Genomic DNA, 20,637 nt, shown 5'->3' with positions numbered 1-20,637 from the left:
AAAAATACACTAACCCGGCCCGGCGCGGCCCTTTGTACCCGTAACCATTACGGTTCATTTTTTACCCGGATGAACCCGAACCCGTTAAACCCGGTAAGCCTCAACCCGTAACCGGCCCGGATCCCAACCCGCATGGTTACTAATTTTTCTACCCAGTCCGGTCCGGCCCACCCGTTAGACACTCTTAGTTTAAACATATGCGGGTGCGGACGGAACAGAACGGGTCAAAATAAAAATAATTTAAATCTATGCGGGTGCAGCGCAAGTGTGGGTTTAAAAACTTCGTCAAAAAAGGAAACTCAATTTTTTGACTTTCTAAAAATAAAATTAATTCCACGTAATATATTGAAGCATAATGAATGATTATATTTCTCAATTATCTTACTAATTTGCCTAATGAACATATTTGTTGTATAATAATTATAATTAGACTTTAGTGACAGTTTTAAAATCGTGTGGTCCTATGCCAAAAGCAAACAAATTACTAGCAGATTTGGGCTATCACAATATGGGTTATTATATATGTTATCTTTTTTTTTTTTTTGTTAAATTTATATACGCGTAGGATCACTTTGAATAATTGGGTTATCATATATGTTGTCATTGTTATTACTATTATTATTGATGAAAATAGGGCCAAAAGATTAAAATAAGATAGCGGGCTAAACTCTCCTAAAATCGCCTCTACGATATTCTTGTATTGTTCAAGAAGAATAAGCAATAGTGTTATTGTGTAGAGGGATATTATTATCCAAAAATTATTTACTACTAATTAAGTAAATGGTTGTGTTTTAAATAGTTATTAAACAGCTAGATTAGGGATAATGACACAGTTACCCACAAAAATAAAACTATTTACCCTTGTTTACCCATTTATTTTTCTACTCATCAAACTAATTATATTTCCTACCCATAGTAAATTTTGTGGAGAATTTTTTCTTTATTCTCCAATTCTTTTTTTATTTCTATGCTTCTTTTATTCTTTTTTTCTTTTTTTCTTTTTTTCTTTTCTCCTTTTCTTCTTATTTTTTTCTTTTTCCTATTCTAATTTCATTTAACTTCTTTTTTTTTATATTCTTTTTCTCTTCATAATCTAATTTCATTTACTTTTTTCACTATTTTTATTATTCTTTTTTATACTATTACTAAAGAAAAATCAAATTGTGTACCAATTAAATATAGCTAATACAACCAAAAAATATTAACTAACATATGATACCAGTATAGTATATAGCTATACTAACATTGTATACAATTGTATGCAAAGAGTTAAATTTTTTTTTCTTATTTTGAGTTTCAAAATAACCACAAACTCAACAAACCCAATTTATGAGTTTCAAAGCTTCAAGGTCCTCCAATGGCAGATTAATATTTTGCATAAGTCAAAAATCTTGGAATTCAAGTCATAGAATAAATCAAAACGAAAAAAAGATTTGCAATTTCAATTTGCCCCTCACGATGGGTAAAAGCTTAAAGCAAATTAAAAGGGAAAAGGCAAGTGAATTTATGGGTAATAAGTATACTATTATGGTATATTTTATATACTATTAAAGTATATTACATATTGTTACAGTATACTATAACAATATATTGTATACTATAATAGTATATTGTTGCAGTATAACCATATATTCCTATAGTATATTGTATATTGTGGCAGTATACTATTAGGTAACTGTGTTCTTCTTCGATTATTACAATATACCGTTGAAGTATATTGTAAATTGCAATAGTATATTGTTGCAGTATAGCTACATACTCCTACAACGTATTGTATACCACAGTGTACACTATTGGGTAGTTGTGTTCTTCTCGATTTTCAACTGAAAATTTCGATCTCAATCACCTCAAATGAGCTCCAAATGCTATCAAATTTCATTATGAACTTCCAGAAGGTACTATAATCAATATTCTATAGCACACACATGGAATTAAACAATAAATCTTCAAAAAGGAAATTTAAATACAGAAGCTTCAAGCTCATCAATGGTGGATTTTCATACACACAAAAATCAGAGTTGGTAAACTTAATATATAATTGCAACAACACATGGGTTCAGAAGTACAAATAAATACAAAAACTACTAATATAGAAAGAGGATTTTGGAGTAAAACTCATATACAATAATATTGAAGATAGAAACACAATCTGAAGAAAAATTCACAAGTCAAATCAGTAATTGATGTGTGAAATATGATTTCTCATGGTTTGGCTATGGGTAAGGGTGTTCATAAAAATCCGAAAAACCGATCAAAAAATCGATATTTTTTGGTTTGGTTTGGTTTTGGTTTTGAATTTTAAAAAATCGATCAAATTTGATTTGGTTTTGGTTTTAATTAGGAAAAAATCGGAAAAAAAAAACGAACCAAACCGACTAGTGGAGTAGCAATTTCAAATTTATTATTACATCTATATATATGTATATTTTTATACAAAGTTTCAAAAATTTAATGGTAAGTGTTAATAGTTTGCACTTTTGTATAGTTCTTTACCTTTACATTCTAGTTTGATTGGTAGTTTTCTTTTGTTAAGTGTAAGAATCCATTTCGTATTAAAAATAATGTATTTTTAATTGAGTTCTTAAATTATTCATCACTATTGATTCAATTATCATCAATATATATATTGGTAAATAATAGATTTCTCAAAGGGCAATTGATTTGATAGTGTTACGTTAAAAATGTGGTCTCCGAAATATGTGTTTGTTAGTGTATGTCTTATATTGTCACGATCTTAACCCCGAACTCGATCATGATGGCGCCTCTCGTGGAGACAAGGCCAGCCAGTCCAACACAATGCACTTCTTTAAGCAGTTAATTACCATAAAACAGTTTAAAGCATGATTTAGTAGCAATAATTCGCGGGAATATAGATAACAATAGAAGAAACCATCCTGACACAGCCCAAACCGGGGCGTCACAAGTCACGAGCATCTATTAGAGTATAAATACAACTACAAGGTCTGGAATATACAAAACAGGACTGATGAGCAATAAGGGAGAAAAGCGGTGTTGCGAACGCTGGCAGCCACCTTGCTGAACTCCGATAACTCTGCCACCAATTAGCCAAAACCCTATACCGGATGTATAAATACTTGCATCTGCATACAAGGTGCAGGAAGTAAAGTGAGTACTCCAACTCAGTGAGTAATAAAGGTAATAACAACTGAGCAGTAAGAAATCACGTAATACAAATCAACATGCTGTATAGAAGCAGTGTAAAACCTTTGAGAAAAATAATGAAGCTGTGAAATCTTTAGAAACATCTTAGCTCAGTTTAAAACCTCTTTTGAAAATGACTTTTCAACAATTACGCAAATGAATGCAAAATAGTTAGTGCCGATAAGCACAGAACATCCGCCTCTCGGGCACAAATACCACAGTATAACAGGTAAAATGACAAGTAAATGTGAAAGATGAACACATAAAGGTTCGCCCCTCGGGAAATCTCTCAGAACAGTACCAGCCCCTCGGGCTCACTCTTAGAACAGTATTAGCCCCTCGGGCTCACTCTCAAAACAATATCAGCCCCTCGGGCTCACTCTCAAAATACTATTAGCCCCTCGGGCTCACTCTAAAAACAATATCAGCCCTTCGGGCTCACTCTCAGAACAATATCAGCCCCTCGGGCTCACTCTCAGAACAATATCAGCCCCTCGGGCTCACTCTCAGATCACAATGGGTACCCGCGCTCACTGGGGGTGTGCAGACTCCGGAGGGGCCTCTTACGGCCCAAGCGCTATATCAAGCCACCTCGTGGCATCATCTCTCGGCACTTGGCCTCACATCACTCAAGCCACCTTATGGCATATAAAAGTATCTCAGGCCCTCGGCCTCATATCACTCGGCATATCCTCACATATGGCCCTCTGCCTTACTCAGTCCGAAAATCATCACAAGCCCCTTGGGCATTAGTAAAACAGTAGGTTCTCAGCCCAAAACATCACTTACAAATATCATTTAAGTCTCAAAACTGAGTAAAAATGGCTGAGTTGTAAAACAGTAGAAAACAACAGGACTGAGTTCAAGTATTAAGTCAAAACAGTGAGGAAATAGTGATAAAAATTCTCGAAGAGTTCAAATAATTGGCAAGAAGCCCAAATATGGCAAGCAGCCCAAATTATGATGCTAACAAACAGGTTTCAGTCAAATACGCAGTAAAATCATCAATCGGGACGGACCAAGTCACAATCCCCAATAGTAAACGACCCCACGCTTATCATTAGCGCGTGTCTCACCTCAATATAGCACTACGATGTGCAATCCGGGGTTTCAAACCCTCACGACATCATTTACAATCATTACTTACCTTGAACCGGCTACAATTCTAGCTCGCGACGTCTTTGCCCCTCGAATCGGCCTCCACGCGCGTCCAAAATCAGAACGGATACGTCACAATATGCTAAGGGAACAAAGCCCAAGCGAAAACAATCGAAAAATATCAAAAATCCTGAAATTAGCAAAACCCGAGCCCCGGGCCCACTTCTCAAAACTCAGACATTTTCACAATCAGTGGGTTCCTTACCCTCCCACGAGTTCATACATACCAAAAGTTCTCAAATCCGACCCCAAATGGTCCTCCAAATCCCAAATCAAAAGTCCAATTTTCTCAAGCCCTAGATCTTCAATTTTAGGCTTAGTTCCATGAATTTCTAGGTGGATTTCACAATAATAATCGAGTATTGAGTTCAAAAATCTTACTTCTAGGTGATTCTCCTTGAATCTCTCTTCAACTTCCTTCAACAAGCTCTTAAAATAATCAACAATGGGGGAAATGAGCCCCAAAATCGCGGATGAAATGACTTAAAACATTCTGCCCAGGTCTGACCCTTCCTTCTTCAAGAACGCGGTTAACCTCTCGCGTTCGCGGAGTACAACTTCACATTGACCAACTTTTACCTTACACGAATGCGACACACCAGTCGCGAACGCGATGCCTTTCCTCCTATACCTCCGTGAATGCGGAGACCATAACGCGAACGCGATGAGGAATTCTCCTGGGAGCAAATTCCTTATACGCGGTCGTGTAAACCATAACGCGAACGCAATGAACAGCCTGAAGAACCTTTCGCGAACGCGGCCTAGACCCTCGCGAACGCGTAGATTCCAGAACCCAGCCTTTCGCGAACGCGAGCTTCCCTTCGCGAACGCGTAGCTTCCAGAACCCAGCCCTTCGCGAACGCGAGCTTCCCTTCGCGAACGCGAAGGCCAAAATACCTGCAACTGCTGGACTGATTTTCTGCAATTTCTCAACTCCTAAAATGGTTCGATTGACCACCCGAACCTCACCCGAGGCCCCAGGGACCTCAACCAATGTCATCAACATATCCTAAAACCTCATTCAAACTTGCTCCAATCATCAAAACACCTCAAATAACATCAAATTACCCAAAACTCATTGAATTCAAGCCTAAATTTTTCAAAAACTTCCGAAATACGCTTTCGATCAAAGACCCAACCAAACCACGTCCGAATGACCTGAAATTTTATACACACATCCCAAATGACACAATAAAGCTACTGCAACTGTCGGAATTTCATTCCGACCTCTATATCAAAATCTCACCTATTGACCGAAAAACGCCGAAATCTCAATTTCGCCAATTCAAGCCTAAACCTTTCACGGACTTCCAAAATGCATTCCGATCATGCTCCTAAGTCCCAAATCACCTAACGAAGCTAACTAAATCATAAAATCCCGATCCGAGATCATATACAAACAAGTCAAATCTTGATCAAACCTTTCAAATTTTAAGCTTTAAACTGGGAACTGTTCTTCCAATTTCATTCCGATTACCCTGAAAACCAAAACTAACGATTAACATAAGTCATAGTACATCACACGGGGTAAGTCATGCCCGAGAACTGGCGATCAAAGTGCAAAAGCTCAAAACCACCGGTCGGGTCGTTACATATATTTAAGTAAAAACCCGACAAATAACCGAAAAAATCAAAAACCCGACATAAACCGAATCGAGAAAAAACCGACTTAATTGGTTTGGTTTGATTCTAATATTTGAAAAACCGACTTACTTGGTTTGGTTTCTTTCTAAGGAAAAACCGATCTAAACCGAATCATGAACATCCCTAGCTATGAGATTTTTGAAATGAAGAAATGGCTGGGTGAAATAGCGTTAACTGAGGCATTAAATAAGGGGAATAAGCTAATGCATGGGCTAGATAAATAGTTTGGGCCGCATGGGTAGGAGAAGTAAATAATTTGGGCATGACATTAAAGAATAAATAGTTTGGAATTAATGGATATAAAGTTAGATTTTCTCATATCATATAGCCTATAGCTGTACAATATGTTTAATTGGTCAATTATTGCATATGACCCACAGATGGCAGATCTTGATTTTTGCACCTTGGCCTCAAAGAAAATATAATATAAAGTATTGTAAAAAGTAAAAATAAAAAGAGAACACTTAAAACTAAAAAAATAAAGAAAAAAATAGTTATGCGGGGCGGGTGGGTGCGGGTGTGAATGCGCAGTTGAAATTTTGCGGGTTAAAAGAAAACCCACCCCGCACCCGCACCGTACCGCACCGCTTGCCATCCCTACTACCAAGACATGGCGGATGATATTCATAGCACGTGGACCTATTAAAATGAAACTTTACTTTTAGTCCGTTTGGCCATCAAAATTTTTTCCCTTTTCCCGCAAATCAGCATTTGGCCATAAAATTTTCGCTCATATCACTCACAAAAAATCAAAAATTATATTCATATCCAAACACAATCTAATTTTTAAATACCATTTTCACTTAAAAAAAATTCACTTTTTTCGAACTTTTACAATTCTTATGTCCAAACGCCCACTTTATTTCTCCATATCCCAATTTGTGTGATACAGTAAAAAAGTTCAATTTTACATTTATTTTGAACATAAATTTTTAATACATACATACATATACATATATATAAAATTAAAAGTACTATAAATCAAGATAGTTTATAATTTAAAATTCAAAAAGATATATAAAAATTTCATAACTAAAAAATCTTGTCTATTTGGATTAAAGCAATCCTTTATAGCATGTGAGAGCAAAAAATTAGACAAAGATAATAGTCACATGGCCTTTTCTTTATTTTCTTTTATTTGTTCTTGTAAAAATTCATAAAAACCTATGAAGTTTGAATTGTAAGTCGAAGTTCTATTATGTCTTACTAAGAAGTAGTTTGTTTAAATTTTATTTTTGCATTAAGATACGATTAAACGTTATATAATTTTTAAAATAATAACTAAATATTAACTAGCGTCCGAAAAATGACTATTTGCCCATTTCGTCGTAGAAAGTCGTCTGATTTATTATGTTTTGTGCATACTGACCTTTAAATAAAGTAAGGTGCAGGAATGACATTACTTAATAAGGATGTTAAAGAAGATTAAAAAATGGAACAAGGCTAAATATATCAATGTTTAAAAATACCTTCTATTAGCCCCTACCGTTACACTTAGAGTCAAATACCATACTTTTAAGTTTTACCTGCGGAAGGCACACGTTTGTGAGGTATGCCTAATCCATACACTAATCTATTAGGCCCACTTTGCCTTAGATTAAGGCACACAAAGCTTACTTTCAATCTCGTATAATGAATAAAATAGCTGGCCATTGATCAGTTGAAGTTATTTTTAAATGTTTTCCTTTACTCCATTGATGTACAGCAGAAACGGGACGGGACAACATAAAGCTAGAACAAAAACGTGTGAATCAAAGACCAAAAGCAAGAGACAATAATTCATAACTTATCAAATACTACAAAGGTCATCTACGAGCACCCTTCAGATCAACAAGGCAGCTTCTGCAACTCCTTTTTAGGATGAATAGGTAATTCAGGAGCAGAATACGTCATGTATCTATAGAAACTTAAACCAAGGCAGAAGCTCAAAGCTAAAGCACCAACTAATAGTTCTTCGTTCAGCTTGTGGACAAGAACCAACATTGTTATTGCCCCCAATGCATCTTTCCCTGTAATATCATACGCTACGTGCAAAAAGTGGGCAAATATATAGAAATATGTGGTGCAGTCTAGCAGTAGACCAAAATGATAATAATTCAACTCCAAAAGGTGACGCAAGGCTGCTGCAACTACCATAGGGATGGCCTCGGCCATGAATTTTGCCTTGGCACCAATTAACCGGTAAGGTGACATCTCGCGATGCCGGTAACATACAGAGTGCCATGAATGTACATGAACCACATTGTACACCACCAAGAAAATTGTCAGGAAAATAGGGTAGGAAAAATCCAGTAGAATTATAATGGACAAACACGTACACAACCACGCCAGGGAACAACAGTAGAAAGGTGCCACCATCGTTTATCACCTAACAAATAAGCTGAAAAAACACCAGAGAAACAAATTTGGCATCTCAAATAAAGTTGAGAAAACATAAAATCGAACACAGCAAGACTATGAACAAGCATAACTTGAGAGGACAACTTTTCACAAAAAGTCACCACTTCAAGGTCTAAAGAGGAGAACAAGCATGACACTGGCATGTATTGGCATGATGGGACTTTCAGACAATGAATGTGAAATGCATTGATCTTTTGCTGCTGATTTCTAGTGAGTACATGATTCATTCCGCTTATTTAATTTGAACTGTTCCCTCTATATTGCTTCACTTTATGTATTATTATTCTTATCTTATTATATGAACTCTTGCCCAAAGAAACTCACTGAATATCCAGTACTCAGGCATGTTATTGTTGTTTTTGATGGTATGTTAAGTGACATAGAAGAGCAGGTACATGAGGATCACGCGAATTAGGAGTACTTGTTGCCTTCAGATTTTGGTGAGCCTGCATGCTTGTTCGTGGGACTCCGCCATTTATTAGTTGGGCAGAATGCTATGCTTAGTTGATTTTGACCTTTTGATGACAATTTAATTGGAATTATTCTATTTTGACTTGACTTGACCTTATTATTGTTTAATAATTTATTAAATAATTTGGGTCGATTATCATAATCTCTATCTTATTATAAGGTGCTTTCGGTGTGGTTCCTTAGTATCGGATGACTGTTGCGCTGGGTCGGGTTTGGGGCATGACAATACATGAGAATCATCTATGTAACTCTTTACATGTTAGTTAGGAATAAATTTGTAACACCTAACAGAAAAAGAACTTCAAAGGAAATCCTATGATCAAACGGGAATGAGAACTTGACACGCTATTTTTATTTTATTAATTCAAAGATCCTGGAGATATCCTAGGATAAATATTCATGGTATGTGTTTACTGTAGCTAATAGTAAGACAACCAAATTACTCCACTATCTGTTCAGATGTGATAGAGAATGCACGGATATATTTCAAGAGAAGAAGCACAAAAACTTACGGTCAAGTTTAGTTCCCGTTGGGTACCTAGTCATCTTCAAAATAGAAACCACAACCTTGCAGCTCCGCCTACACTTCTGATAAGAAACCATCATAATCCTGCCAAGGCGAGAGGCACGAAGAGGTTCAACGCAGGGGAGGGGAGAGGGAGAACATCACCCATCTGGCTGCAGACAGATACAAGTCTTATATTAGATTATTCACAATTATATATTAAAGATAAAAGGAAAAAGATGTGTTGATTTCACCACTTCTGATAAAGCTAACAACTGAAAAAAGAAACGGAAGCAAAAGTTGAGTAATTAGGGGCTAACAACATCATAAAGATATAACTAGATAAAATATTCACAAGTCACATAGAGATTTATGAGTAAAGGTTAAAAGGCACCAATGAAAAGACTATAACACACTAGAAAAGTCAATATTCCCATGCATAAATAATTGGCAGAGACGATTAGCCTTAACAAACAAGTTCGAAATTAAAAGTCGGCGTCGCATGGGAAATCAGAAAGCAGTTGATGATACAGGAAAGTGCAATATGTAAAAAGTTTCGACCAATGTTCATTTAGAATTTAAAGACAGAGAAATTGATGCTCTGAAAAATTCATATAAACTTGCAAAACTATAATTTTTTCCTTTTTAAAAAGAGATTGTTGCAAAGGGGAAAAATGGATTCTTCAAATACCTGGTCGAAGCTATCCAAAGCAACATGGAGAATTTTAGAAGACAAAGCGGAGATTAATTAGGGTAAAGAAAGAAAAGAAATGAAGGGAATTAATGAAGAAGAAGCGGGAGGGAACTGGGGAAGGTGGGGTAGAAATTTACGGAGTAATTTTTTGAAATTGGAAAGTTTTTTAAGGTATAAGATTATAAGTAGAACCACAGTTTAATTATAATGCCCTTTTGCTTAATTTGTACCCTTTATAAATTCATCCTCATTATCACTCATTAATTATTCACGATTCTTGATTGAGTAGTACTATTTCTGAAACATAATTTGTATTCCTTATATTCTCTAGTCCTTTTCTAATTTACAAATTCCACTCGGAACTGGGATTGGATCATGTGCTAAATTTCGCTAGCAGTACAACTAATGAAAATAACTTGATAGAATAATTTAAACCATAGTATCAGTTTTTTCTAGAAAATTACAACTTGAATGGCCCAAGAATTCATGAGCTAAAAACTTTCATCAAAACTTTCCTTTTTTACATCATGTACTATAATCAAGATGCCATGTTTTCACTAGCTTTTATATTTACAAAATAATTATAAAATATTGAGTCATATAGTTGCAAAAGATTTAATGATCGATTTTATAAAGATCTTCAATTAGTACTTCACCAAATATTTCGAGATTTTGTGTCAGATATTCATATTCCTTTTTATGGTAAAGGACTTGAATAAATTAGATACACAAATTATTCCATATGAATGGTGCCAAAAGCGAGTTTCCAAGCCCTAACTCCCCAATTTAGGCTTCAAATCCCCCAAATTTCATGTTTAATTAGGTAGAAAATCACAATAGAATCGAGTATTAGGTCCATAATTCTTACCTCCAAGAAGTTCTCTTTGATTCCCTCTTCAATCTCCCTAAAGAAGCTCCAAAATCGAGTCAAAAATGGTGAACTTAGGCCAAAAATCGCAAAAATGTCCTTTTTAAACATTCTGCCCAACTATTTAATTTACTTAATCGCGATCGTGGGATCTCCATCGCGATCGCGAAGCACAAGCTTCCCAGACCCCAAATTTACTCTACGCGAACGCATCATCTCCCATGCGAATGCGATGCTCAGACATCCTACACCTACGCGATCACGAACAAGGGACCGCGTTCGCGATGCACAAACTCATGGCCAACCTCTGGTCCACTTGACCTTACGCGAACGCAACCTACCACATGCGTTCGTGAACAATAACCTTACAGCCTCACGTGATCGTTGCTCTAACTTCACGAACGTGAAGAACAACCTGGACTGTACCCTATAAAAGCTTTACACGATCGCGAGCCTCGTCACGCGATTGCGAAGAAGGAAAACCTGCAACAGAACTGAAGCTAAAATCTGCAACTTTTCAACATGCAATTTGATCTGTTTAACCACCCGAAACTCACCTGAGGCCCTCGGGACCTCAACCAAACATGACAACATATCCCATAACATCATTCAAACTTGTTTCAACCTTTGGAACCCTCAAAACAACATCAAAACACCAAATTCACATCGGATTCAAGCCTAAGAATTTCAAAAACTTCAAAATTCCGATTTTGATCAAAAAGTCTATCAAGCCTCGTCCGAATGACCTGAAATTTTGCAAACACATCACAAATAACACAACGGACTTACTACAACTTCTGGAATTTCATTCCGACCCCTATATCAAAATCTCGCCTATCAACGAGAAAACACCAAAATTCCAATTTCACCAATTCAAGCATAAATCTACTCCAGACCTCCAAAACACATTCTGATCACGCTTCTAAGTCCCAAATTACCTAACGGAGCTAACCAAATCATAAAAATTCCAATCCGAGATCATAAACTAACAAGTCAAAACTTGGTCAAACCTTTCAAATTTAAGCTTCTAACTGAGAACCGTTCTTCCAAATTCATTCTGATGACCCTGAAAACCAAAACTGACGATTTACACAAGTCATAAAACATCACACGGGGCTAGTCATGCCTGAAAATTGGCGAGCAAAGTACAAAAGCTCAAAATGACCGGTCGGGTCGTTACAGTAATATTATAAGTTTGATGTAATTTTCTGTTTTATTTGAATGTTCTTGGCTAACATGACATTGTGTAGGACAATTGGCAAATGCAAATAATTTGTTAAGCAGAGGAATAGGATTTAAGGATCTATATGCGAAGCTTATCTTGCAAAGGAAACTGCTCATTTTTGTTCTTATTATTTTGAGAGTAACGTGCTATGTTCTAGGAATAGGCCCAATAGACACACGGTCTGTGACGACCCGACCGGTTGTCTTAAGAATTAATGCCCTGATACCCTATTAACTACTTTTCTCGAGTTTATTTCTGCTATTTTGATTTGCCGGGATGTTCGGTTTCGAGTTTTGGAGGGTTTTGGACACTTAGTCCCTAAATGAGAGCTTAAGTGTTGGAAAGTTGACCGTAGTCGAAACATTATGAAGACGGCCTCATAATGGAAATCCGATGGTTCCATTAGCTTCGTTGGGTCGGGTTTAGGAGCATGGTCGGATTGTGTTTTGGAGATCCGTAGCTAATTTAGGCTTGAAATGCCGAAAGTTGAATTTTTGAAGTTTCCAGTTCGATAGTGAGATTTTGATCCGATGGTCGGAATGGAATTTCAGAAGTTGGAGTAGCTCCGTAGTGTTGAATGTGATATGTGTGCAAAATTTTAGGTCATTCAGACGAGGTTTGATAGACTTTTTGATCGAAAGCGTATTTTGAGAATTTTGGAGTTCTTAGGCTTAAATCCATGGTTAATTCGAGGTTACGATGTTGTTTTAGGTGTTTTAAGGATTGGTACAAATTTGGATAGTGGTTTTTGACTTGTTGGTGCCTTTTGGTTGAGGTCCCGAGGGCCTCGGGATGAATTCAGATGGTTGACGGAAGGATTTGGAGTTTGAAGTTTGCTGCAGCAGCTGGTTTACTATCATAACCGCAGTTGCGGTTTGGGTCCCGCAGGTGCGGAGCCGCAGAAGTGGCAGAGCAAGCGCAGATGCGGATTTAGGGAGGATCAGCAGGTTCCACAGATGCGGGTAATTCACCACAAAAGCGGTATCACACCTGCAAAAGGGTAACCGTATTTGCGGAAACTGGCCTTTAAGTGAAAGTCGTAGATGCGGCGAAGTCCTTGTAGAAGCGGGACCGCTAAATGCGGAAATCGCTGGGCAGAACATATAAATTCTTGTCTTCGCGAAATTAAGCCATTTTTCATCTTTTTCAAAACGGGAAGAAGCTTGGGGAACACTTTTCAAGAGAGATTTTCAAAGGAGTTCACTGGGGTAAGGTCTTTGGTCCCTAAACTAGTTATTGAAATGATTTTTATCAATTTAAGCATGAAAAATTAAGGAACATCAATGGTAATTGGGGGGTTAGGGCTTGTCTAATTGGAGACATTTGAGTGATGATTTGAGGGATAAATTGAGGTCTGATTTTGGTACTTTTGATATGTCTGGACTCGTGAGCGTGCGAGGTTTTTGGAAATATAAATTTTACCCGATTCCGAGATGTGGACCCGAGGGGCATTTTGGTCATTTTATATAATTTCGCATATTAGTTTAGAATTTAATTGTAGAATCAGTTACTTGAAGTGTTATTTACATTATGCAATTTAATTGAATAGATTTGGGCCATTTGGAGTCGAGTACTCTTGGAAAGAGCGTGGTTTCGGAGTGATTATTGAGTCGGTTCAAGGTAAGTGGCTTGTCTAACCTTGTGTGGGGGACCTTCCCTTAGGATTGGTATATTTGGTAATTGAAATGCCTTGTACGGGAGGTGACGAGTGCGTAATTGTGCTAATTGTTGGAAATTCGATTTTCTTTAAGTAATTGCTAGTGTGTTTCCTTTCCTGTTTCTAGTACTTGCACTATTAAGCCTGTTGTTAGCTTAGAAAAGCATGTCTAAGTGACCTAACTGCTTTACTTGCTCAGACTGCCTTACCTGAATTCTGTGCAGCATGTTAGGCTAGAATCACTTGTTGCCTTGATATGATAATTTAGCTATTTTTGTATATTTTCCTGTTGCTGTTGTGTATTTATTTTGGGACTACGGATGTGGGATTCCGGTAGCTCCCTCTTGTCTTTTTATTTTTGGACTACGGATGTGGAATTCCGGTAAATTCCCCTGCACAGTTATATAGAACTATGGGAATGCACCCGATAGATTCCCCTAGTACTGGGTATTTACATCTGGCACTACGGAACGAGATTCCGGTAGATCCCCGCGCACTATGAGTTGGACTACGGGACGGGATCCTAGGAAATCCACTGGATATGTACATATGAGATTACAAGACGGTATCTTGGGAGATCCCTGATTGTTATTATTGGTGCTGAGCTGTATTTCCTTTCCGTGTTTACCTTGTTTCTGTATAGTTGTTGTTGTCATGTACATCCTGTGTTATTTTACTGTCATACTTATTTATACTATTCTGTTCTATACTGTTAATCTTTGTATTTTATTTAACCTCAGTAGGGCCTTGACCTTCCCCGTCACTACCCAACTGGGGTTAGGCTTGGCACTTACTGAGTACCGCTGTGGTGTATTCATGCCCCTTCTGCGCATGTTTTTCATATGTAGATCCAGGTACCGCTACTCAAGCCTACCATCCTTGAGGGAGGCGACTGTTCTAGAGAATTCGAGGTACATCTGCCATGTCCGTAGATCGAGAAGTCCCTTTTTATTCTAGCTGTTAAACATTGCCCTTCTGTATTTTCTCTCTTGTTAGATATTCTGGAGTTAGACTGTTAGATATTCAAAAGGCTTGTGTTTCCGTGATTTTCCGGGTTTTGGGATAGTGTACTTGGTTTTGAGAATGTTGTGTTGTATATGCCGAGCGACATTATAACTATTATTTCCATTCAGGTATTTTGGTTTTTTGATTATTTCTTCCACAAGTTTCGTTTATGTTATGCATTTGTTAGGCTTACCTACTGTGAGCACGTGATTTTTGCCTTACGAAAACTACTCCAAAATAAATCAAAAAATAAAATAAATTTCTTTTACTGTGTAATTTTTGAATTTGCGTGGTGTTAAATACTTGTGTTATGTCCGTAAGTGTTTACTTTGTCATAATAAAATGAAAAAATAAAATAAAATACATATTGCATGCATATAGGATTTAATTATGCATTTAAAAGATAATTTAAATAAAATCACAAAAAATATGCAATAGTTCTATTTTAAATATTCCACTGTGTGATTGATGTCTTGTCTATGTGTTAAATAATTGTTATAGAGTAATTAATATATTTTTGAAGTTAAAATTGTTTTATAATTAAAATTAGAAATTTAAATTAGAAAAAATGAAAAAAATGTATATATATACAAAATCGGACCAGGCCCAAATGAATTAATTCCCCCCCACAGCCCAATCCAGATGACCATGTCCGGTCCAATTCAGCTACGCCAAACGACGTCGTTTGGTGATCATTCATCAAGGGCCGTTAGATTAGATCAATTTAACGGCTGAGATACACTACCCTTACCCGTAACCCGTAACCCGACCCTTTGACCCAATCCAGGCCGACCCTGAACTTAGACCAAACGACGACGTTTGGTTAAGTGGATTGATCTCAACCGTGCATCTTAATTGATCCAACGGATGAGATCAATCCACCCCACCCCTATATAAAGACCAAACCCCTACCTCGGCCCCTAAACCAAACACCCCCCTCTCACTGTTCATCATCGTTCCCAAACTCACCACTAACCCTAGCCGCCCTAGGATCCCACCGCCTGAAACCCGGCGGAATCAACGCCGCCGTTCACCAAAATAACACCCTAGAATCCCCTGAACATCCTCTACACAGATCTAACATTGGTTTCCTTCGAATCAGGCCCCAACTCTTCGAATCTTAAATCGAAGGTTGGCCTGAAAACCTTATCTTCTCCGATGACCTCCAAAATAACACCACAGTTTCTCCTAAATTCCCTCACCAAGGATCTGTTAGTTGCATGGTTCGAATCATACTGGAACTACTCGAATCTTCATTTGAAGATTCGAGTACAACCTGACCTTATCCCAACCTACTTCAAACTCACACCAGTTACCCCCCTGACCTCCCTCGTGCCTAGAACATCTTTGGTTTCCCTCGAATCTAACCAGAAATGAGTAAATCCCAAATCGAACTTTCAAGAACCCTAAAAATACCAGACTTTTGGATTCTGTCCAGATTGAATAAAGATTGAGGTTTAATCGACCTTAGTCGAAGTATTTTCAGTGGAAAATACTTCGACTAAGGTCTGTTTGATTTCAAACAAAGTCCAAATCCAAGTCGAGTTGAGTTCAGTTGAATTTAAAGGTTCAGAGGTAATTTCTGTTTCTTATGTGCATTCTATGTGTATTCTATGTTCGTTTCATTAGTTTGTTTAATTTTTCATAATTTTCTAGTCAAATTTTGTTATACTGTCCCCTACCCGTCAACTTGATTCTAAATGTGAATTGTTTCTGTTGATTGTGATTATGTACAATGTGTGTAATCGACTCGATTAAGTTCGTCGATTAGTTGTATTATGAATCTTGCTTTTGGAAATGTTGACTGAGATAGCCTGTTTTGAATAGATTATTTTGTTATAACCAGTTAATTAGTTATTGTTAAGTAGTTAGTTCTTGTTTAATAAACCAGTAAATTCAAATGAATGCTGTATATGTGTTGATTTCTGAGCATTGAGTTTCAGGGCATTGTTAGTATATTGACAATGCTCCTGTATTTGTTTATTTTTTGGTTCAGTTTTGAATCTCAGTCGAAATGATCCTGCATATTCTGTGTAATGTTAGTGGGTATTATTCAGGTTCAGTATTCAATTGAGAATCATCTATCTTAATTCAACTCTTGTGCATAAATGTGATGTACTGTCTTTAATACTAGGACTGGTTATAACTGTTAAAGCAGACTTTAAAATCTGTTTTGCAACATATTCTGATTTTAGTTTAAGGGCTGTAATTACAGAAGGATTTCAGGTTTATTTTAGAATGAAACAGTAGGGTAATGTGATAGTGTGCTTTCAATAATATGATAGTGGCTATAATTTAAGTAATAATGGGGAACAAGGGATAATGGGGCTGCTGAAAAACAGGATAAATAGCACTTAGTTTTAAATTATTCAAAAGTAGTTTTAATGGAAAAACTTTCTGATTTTAAAGGAGAAAAGGGTCCATCCAGCACTAAACTGTATAGGACCAGCCCTGTATAAATACAGGGAGCTGGACAGACTGAAAAGAGGAGTTTTTCAGAGAGGGAGTCCTTCAGAAGAAAAATAGGAAGAAGAAAAAATAGGAAGAAGAAAAATAGGAAGAGAAAAATCTGATTTGAAAGGAAAAAGAAATCAGATTTTAACAAGGAGACTTTAGGCAGATTTGAGATTGAAGAAATCTGATTTAGGAGAAAAAAGAAAAATCTGAAAAACAGAAGATTTTAAGAAAGAAAAAGAAAGGAGAAAAAGAGAGTGTGAAATTGAAGAGGAAAAATCAGATTTTAAGATCAGATTGTAAAAAGAAGGAAAAATCAGATTTAGATCAGATTTTAAGAAAGGAAAGAAGAGAAGAAAACAGAAACAGAAAAAATCAGAAATAGGAATCCGAAACAGGAAGAAACTGAAAATCTGAAAAAATGTTATCTTTCTAGAATCTGTCCGTTGTTTTTTTTTGGGTGGATATTATTCAGTCAGAAAATCTGAAATCTTTCCTTCAAGTTTCTGTCACTATTCATCTAGGTTAACGGGTCTTGTTCAGACTTGCTGTGTTATTGGTATATTCTGCTGGTTTTGTTACTGCTGCAACTGCTGAAAATTTACTTCTTCTACCTTCATTTCCAGGTAGTTATTTCTTAAATTCTATGTTGGAAAGAGATTCAGCATGACAAATCAATGAAGCTTGAATTGTAGTTCTATTTTTCCATTTATCTAAGTTTGTTATTATAAATTTCAGTTTTCGTTTCATGTTGTTTCATATAGAAGTATGCTTGACATGTTAATTATCAGTTGATCATTCTTTTGAAATTCATATAAATGTTGTAATAATATTACCTATTCCAGAATTTCATTAAGGTACAATTATGGTTGAATTGTTAAGATAGGGAATTTGGCATGAAGTTGGCTATTAATTAAGTCTTACGACATTGTTAGATAGGTATAAAGTATTCTGGAAATATCAAGAAAATGAGTGGTTAGTGTATTTCGATTATTTGGTTGTGGATTAAGGCTAGATGATGATTGGTTGTATTTTATTCATATATGGCGTAGTAATGATTATGGTTAACATCAATAGTTGGAAGTTGCATTAGTATCCTCCGCTATGTTTGCAAACGTCAAAATAGGGCGAATAATGTTGTATGCAATATTACTTTATTAAGTCAATTAGGTAGATTTGTTCTCTTTCTTAAAATAACAAATGGCCTAGGAATTGTTATAATGTGAAAGTTAGTAACAAGGGTTCTCATAAATTGAGAATCCAATCGGTTTGATTATATATATCTTACATTTAATCATAAGCATAATTAATTAAAATAATTTCGCCTATTAGATTAAAAACGAGTATATGAGAATAAGTTGAGATGTATAATCATAAATTGCCACACTTTATATCAATGGTAATTAGAAATAGAATTTGCACCTAGTAAATATTGAAAATTCTTGGAAAATATTTCCTCCCTTTATGAATCATTCATTTTTAGTTTCATATGCAATTTATTCTTTGGCATATATATATATGTCATATTTGTTAAAAAAATAGTATTAATCATATTTTTATTCTGTTCTTTGAATTTGAATAGTTGGAATGAATATAATTTATACTCGGAAATTATAATCAACGGGCAACCTTTAATAGATTGCGAATTCTTTTCAAAGAATTTATAGGCCTCTAAAATGGGAGTTTCTCATGATTTTCACATAAAAAATATATGAATATAATAAACAATTTGTGGAAAATCCCTAAACCATTACAAATATTTTGCGCAATTAGGGATGCGTTCGCGTACCCTGATTATATTTTTAAAAGCAAATTCGGATTATGCGTACGCGCAATTTCGAGCGAATATTTAAGAAAAGGATTTTTCCAAAGGCGTTAAATCAATTTCATAAAAAAACCGAGATGTGCGATTCACTATTAAAAAAAAACAAATTTTCTTGATTCGACACAATTTCGAAAAAATGATTGTTTAATAAATATATTATCAAAAGTTATCGTGTATACGTACGCGTGACACAATTCCGCATTTTTAAATTTATAACACGAATATACGTACGCGTAATTCGATTCAAAGAAGGGTCCTTAATCACAATAAGTATAAGCGGTAGTACAATTACGTAATAAAAGTATATTTAATAAAAATCAAGATAATTAAGCCAATAATAAAAACAGTTAAGCGACCGTGCTAGAACCACGGAATTCGGAAATGCCTAACACCTTCTTCCGGATTAACAGAATTCCTTACTCAGGATTTCTGGTTCGCAGAATAATAAACAGAGTCATATTCTCCTCGATTCAGGGATTAAAATTGGTGACTTGGGACGCCTTAAAATTCTCAGGTGGCGACTCTTAAATAATTAAATAAATCCCGTTTCGACTGTCCTTCAATTGGAGAAAACTCCCCCACGGGCGCGGTAAAAAGGAGGTGTGACACCTACTCGTAAAGACTAGGTGCCTTCACGACGGTTCATGGAGGGCGAACCGGGGTCGTGACAAGTTGGTATTAGAGCTCTAGGTTCATAGGAGTCATGGGTAAGCCAGGTTTAGAACAATCAACCTAAGGTTTTACACTTAGAATAACTCAGCCATGTACCAGATCCCCAGTAGGAACGTCTATTTGCATCATACACATTTGGTCTTGGAGACTCAACACAGGGGTTGGGTCTGTCTAGGACAGGTGAACCCGAAATAAAAAGACCATCATGATGCATCCTACTTGCTATTTGTGCATTCATTAGCCTCGAACATGCTTGTTGACCAGCTTAAATGAAATCATGGTGAGAAGAGAGGAATAAAATGGGTTGTTGTTTTTTTTAAAAAAAAAAGTTTTCAAAAAAAAGAAAAATAGTTTTAAATCTTGAAATAAAGGTATTTAATAAATAAAAAAAAATTCGAAAATGATTTTTTTTTAGTATAAATTTTCAAAATGAATTTTGACTTTATTAAAATTAAATTTCAGATACAAAATGAGCACCACACAAAGCCCCTCGTCCACGAGTACAGAAGAATTTCTATTTCAACTTCAAATGTGGTGGTATGATTTAGGCGAAGACGGTCAAAAATGGGTCGTCAAGCATTTGGGAAATCTCACGGACATTATGAAAGTCAAACCCCGTGATGATCTGATTGCGGCACTAGTAACTTTTTGGGACCCTGCTCACAATGTCTTTCGTTTCTCTGACTTCGAGCTTACTCCTACATTAGAAGGAGATAGCTGGATATGCTGGTTTTGACGGAAGTCTAAGAAATCAAAGCTTGATATTCACAAAGGCTCCTTCGGTACATCGATTCTTCGGTCTTCTGAACATCAGCAGTCAAATCAGGAAAAGCAATGTCATCAATGGATGTTGTTCCTTCAACTTTTTGTATTCAAGGTTCGGAAAGTCAGATGGGT

The sequence above is a fragment of the Nicotiana sylvestris genome, chromosome 6 (assembly GCF_000393655.2).
Source record: "Nicotiana sylvestris chromosome 6, ASM39365v2, whole genome shotgun sequence".
In the NCBI taxonomy this organism is placed as follows: Eukaryota; Viridiplantae; Streptophyta; class Magnoliopsida; order Solanales; family Solanaceae; genus Nicotiana; species Nicotiana sylvestris.
Note: the sequence above shows the minus strand (reverse complement) of the source record.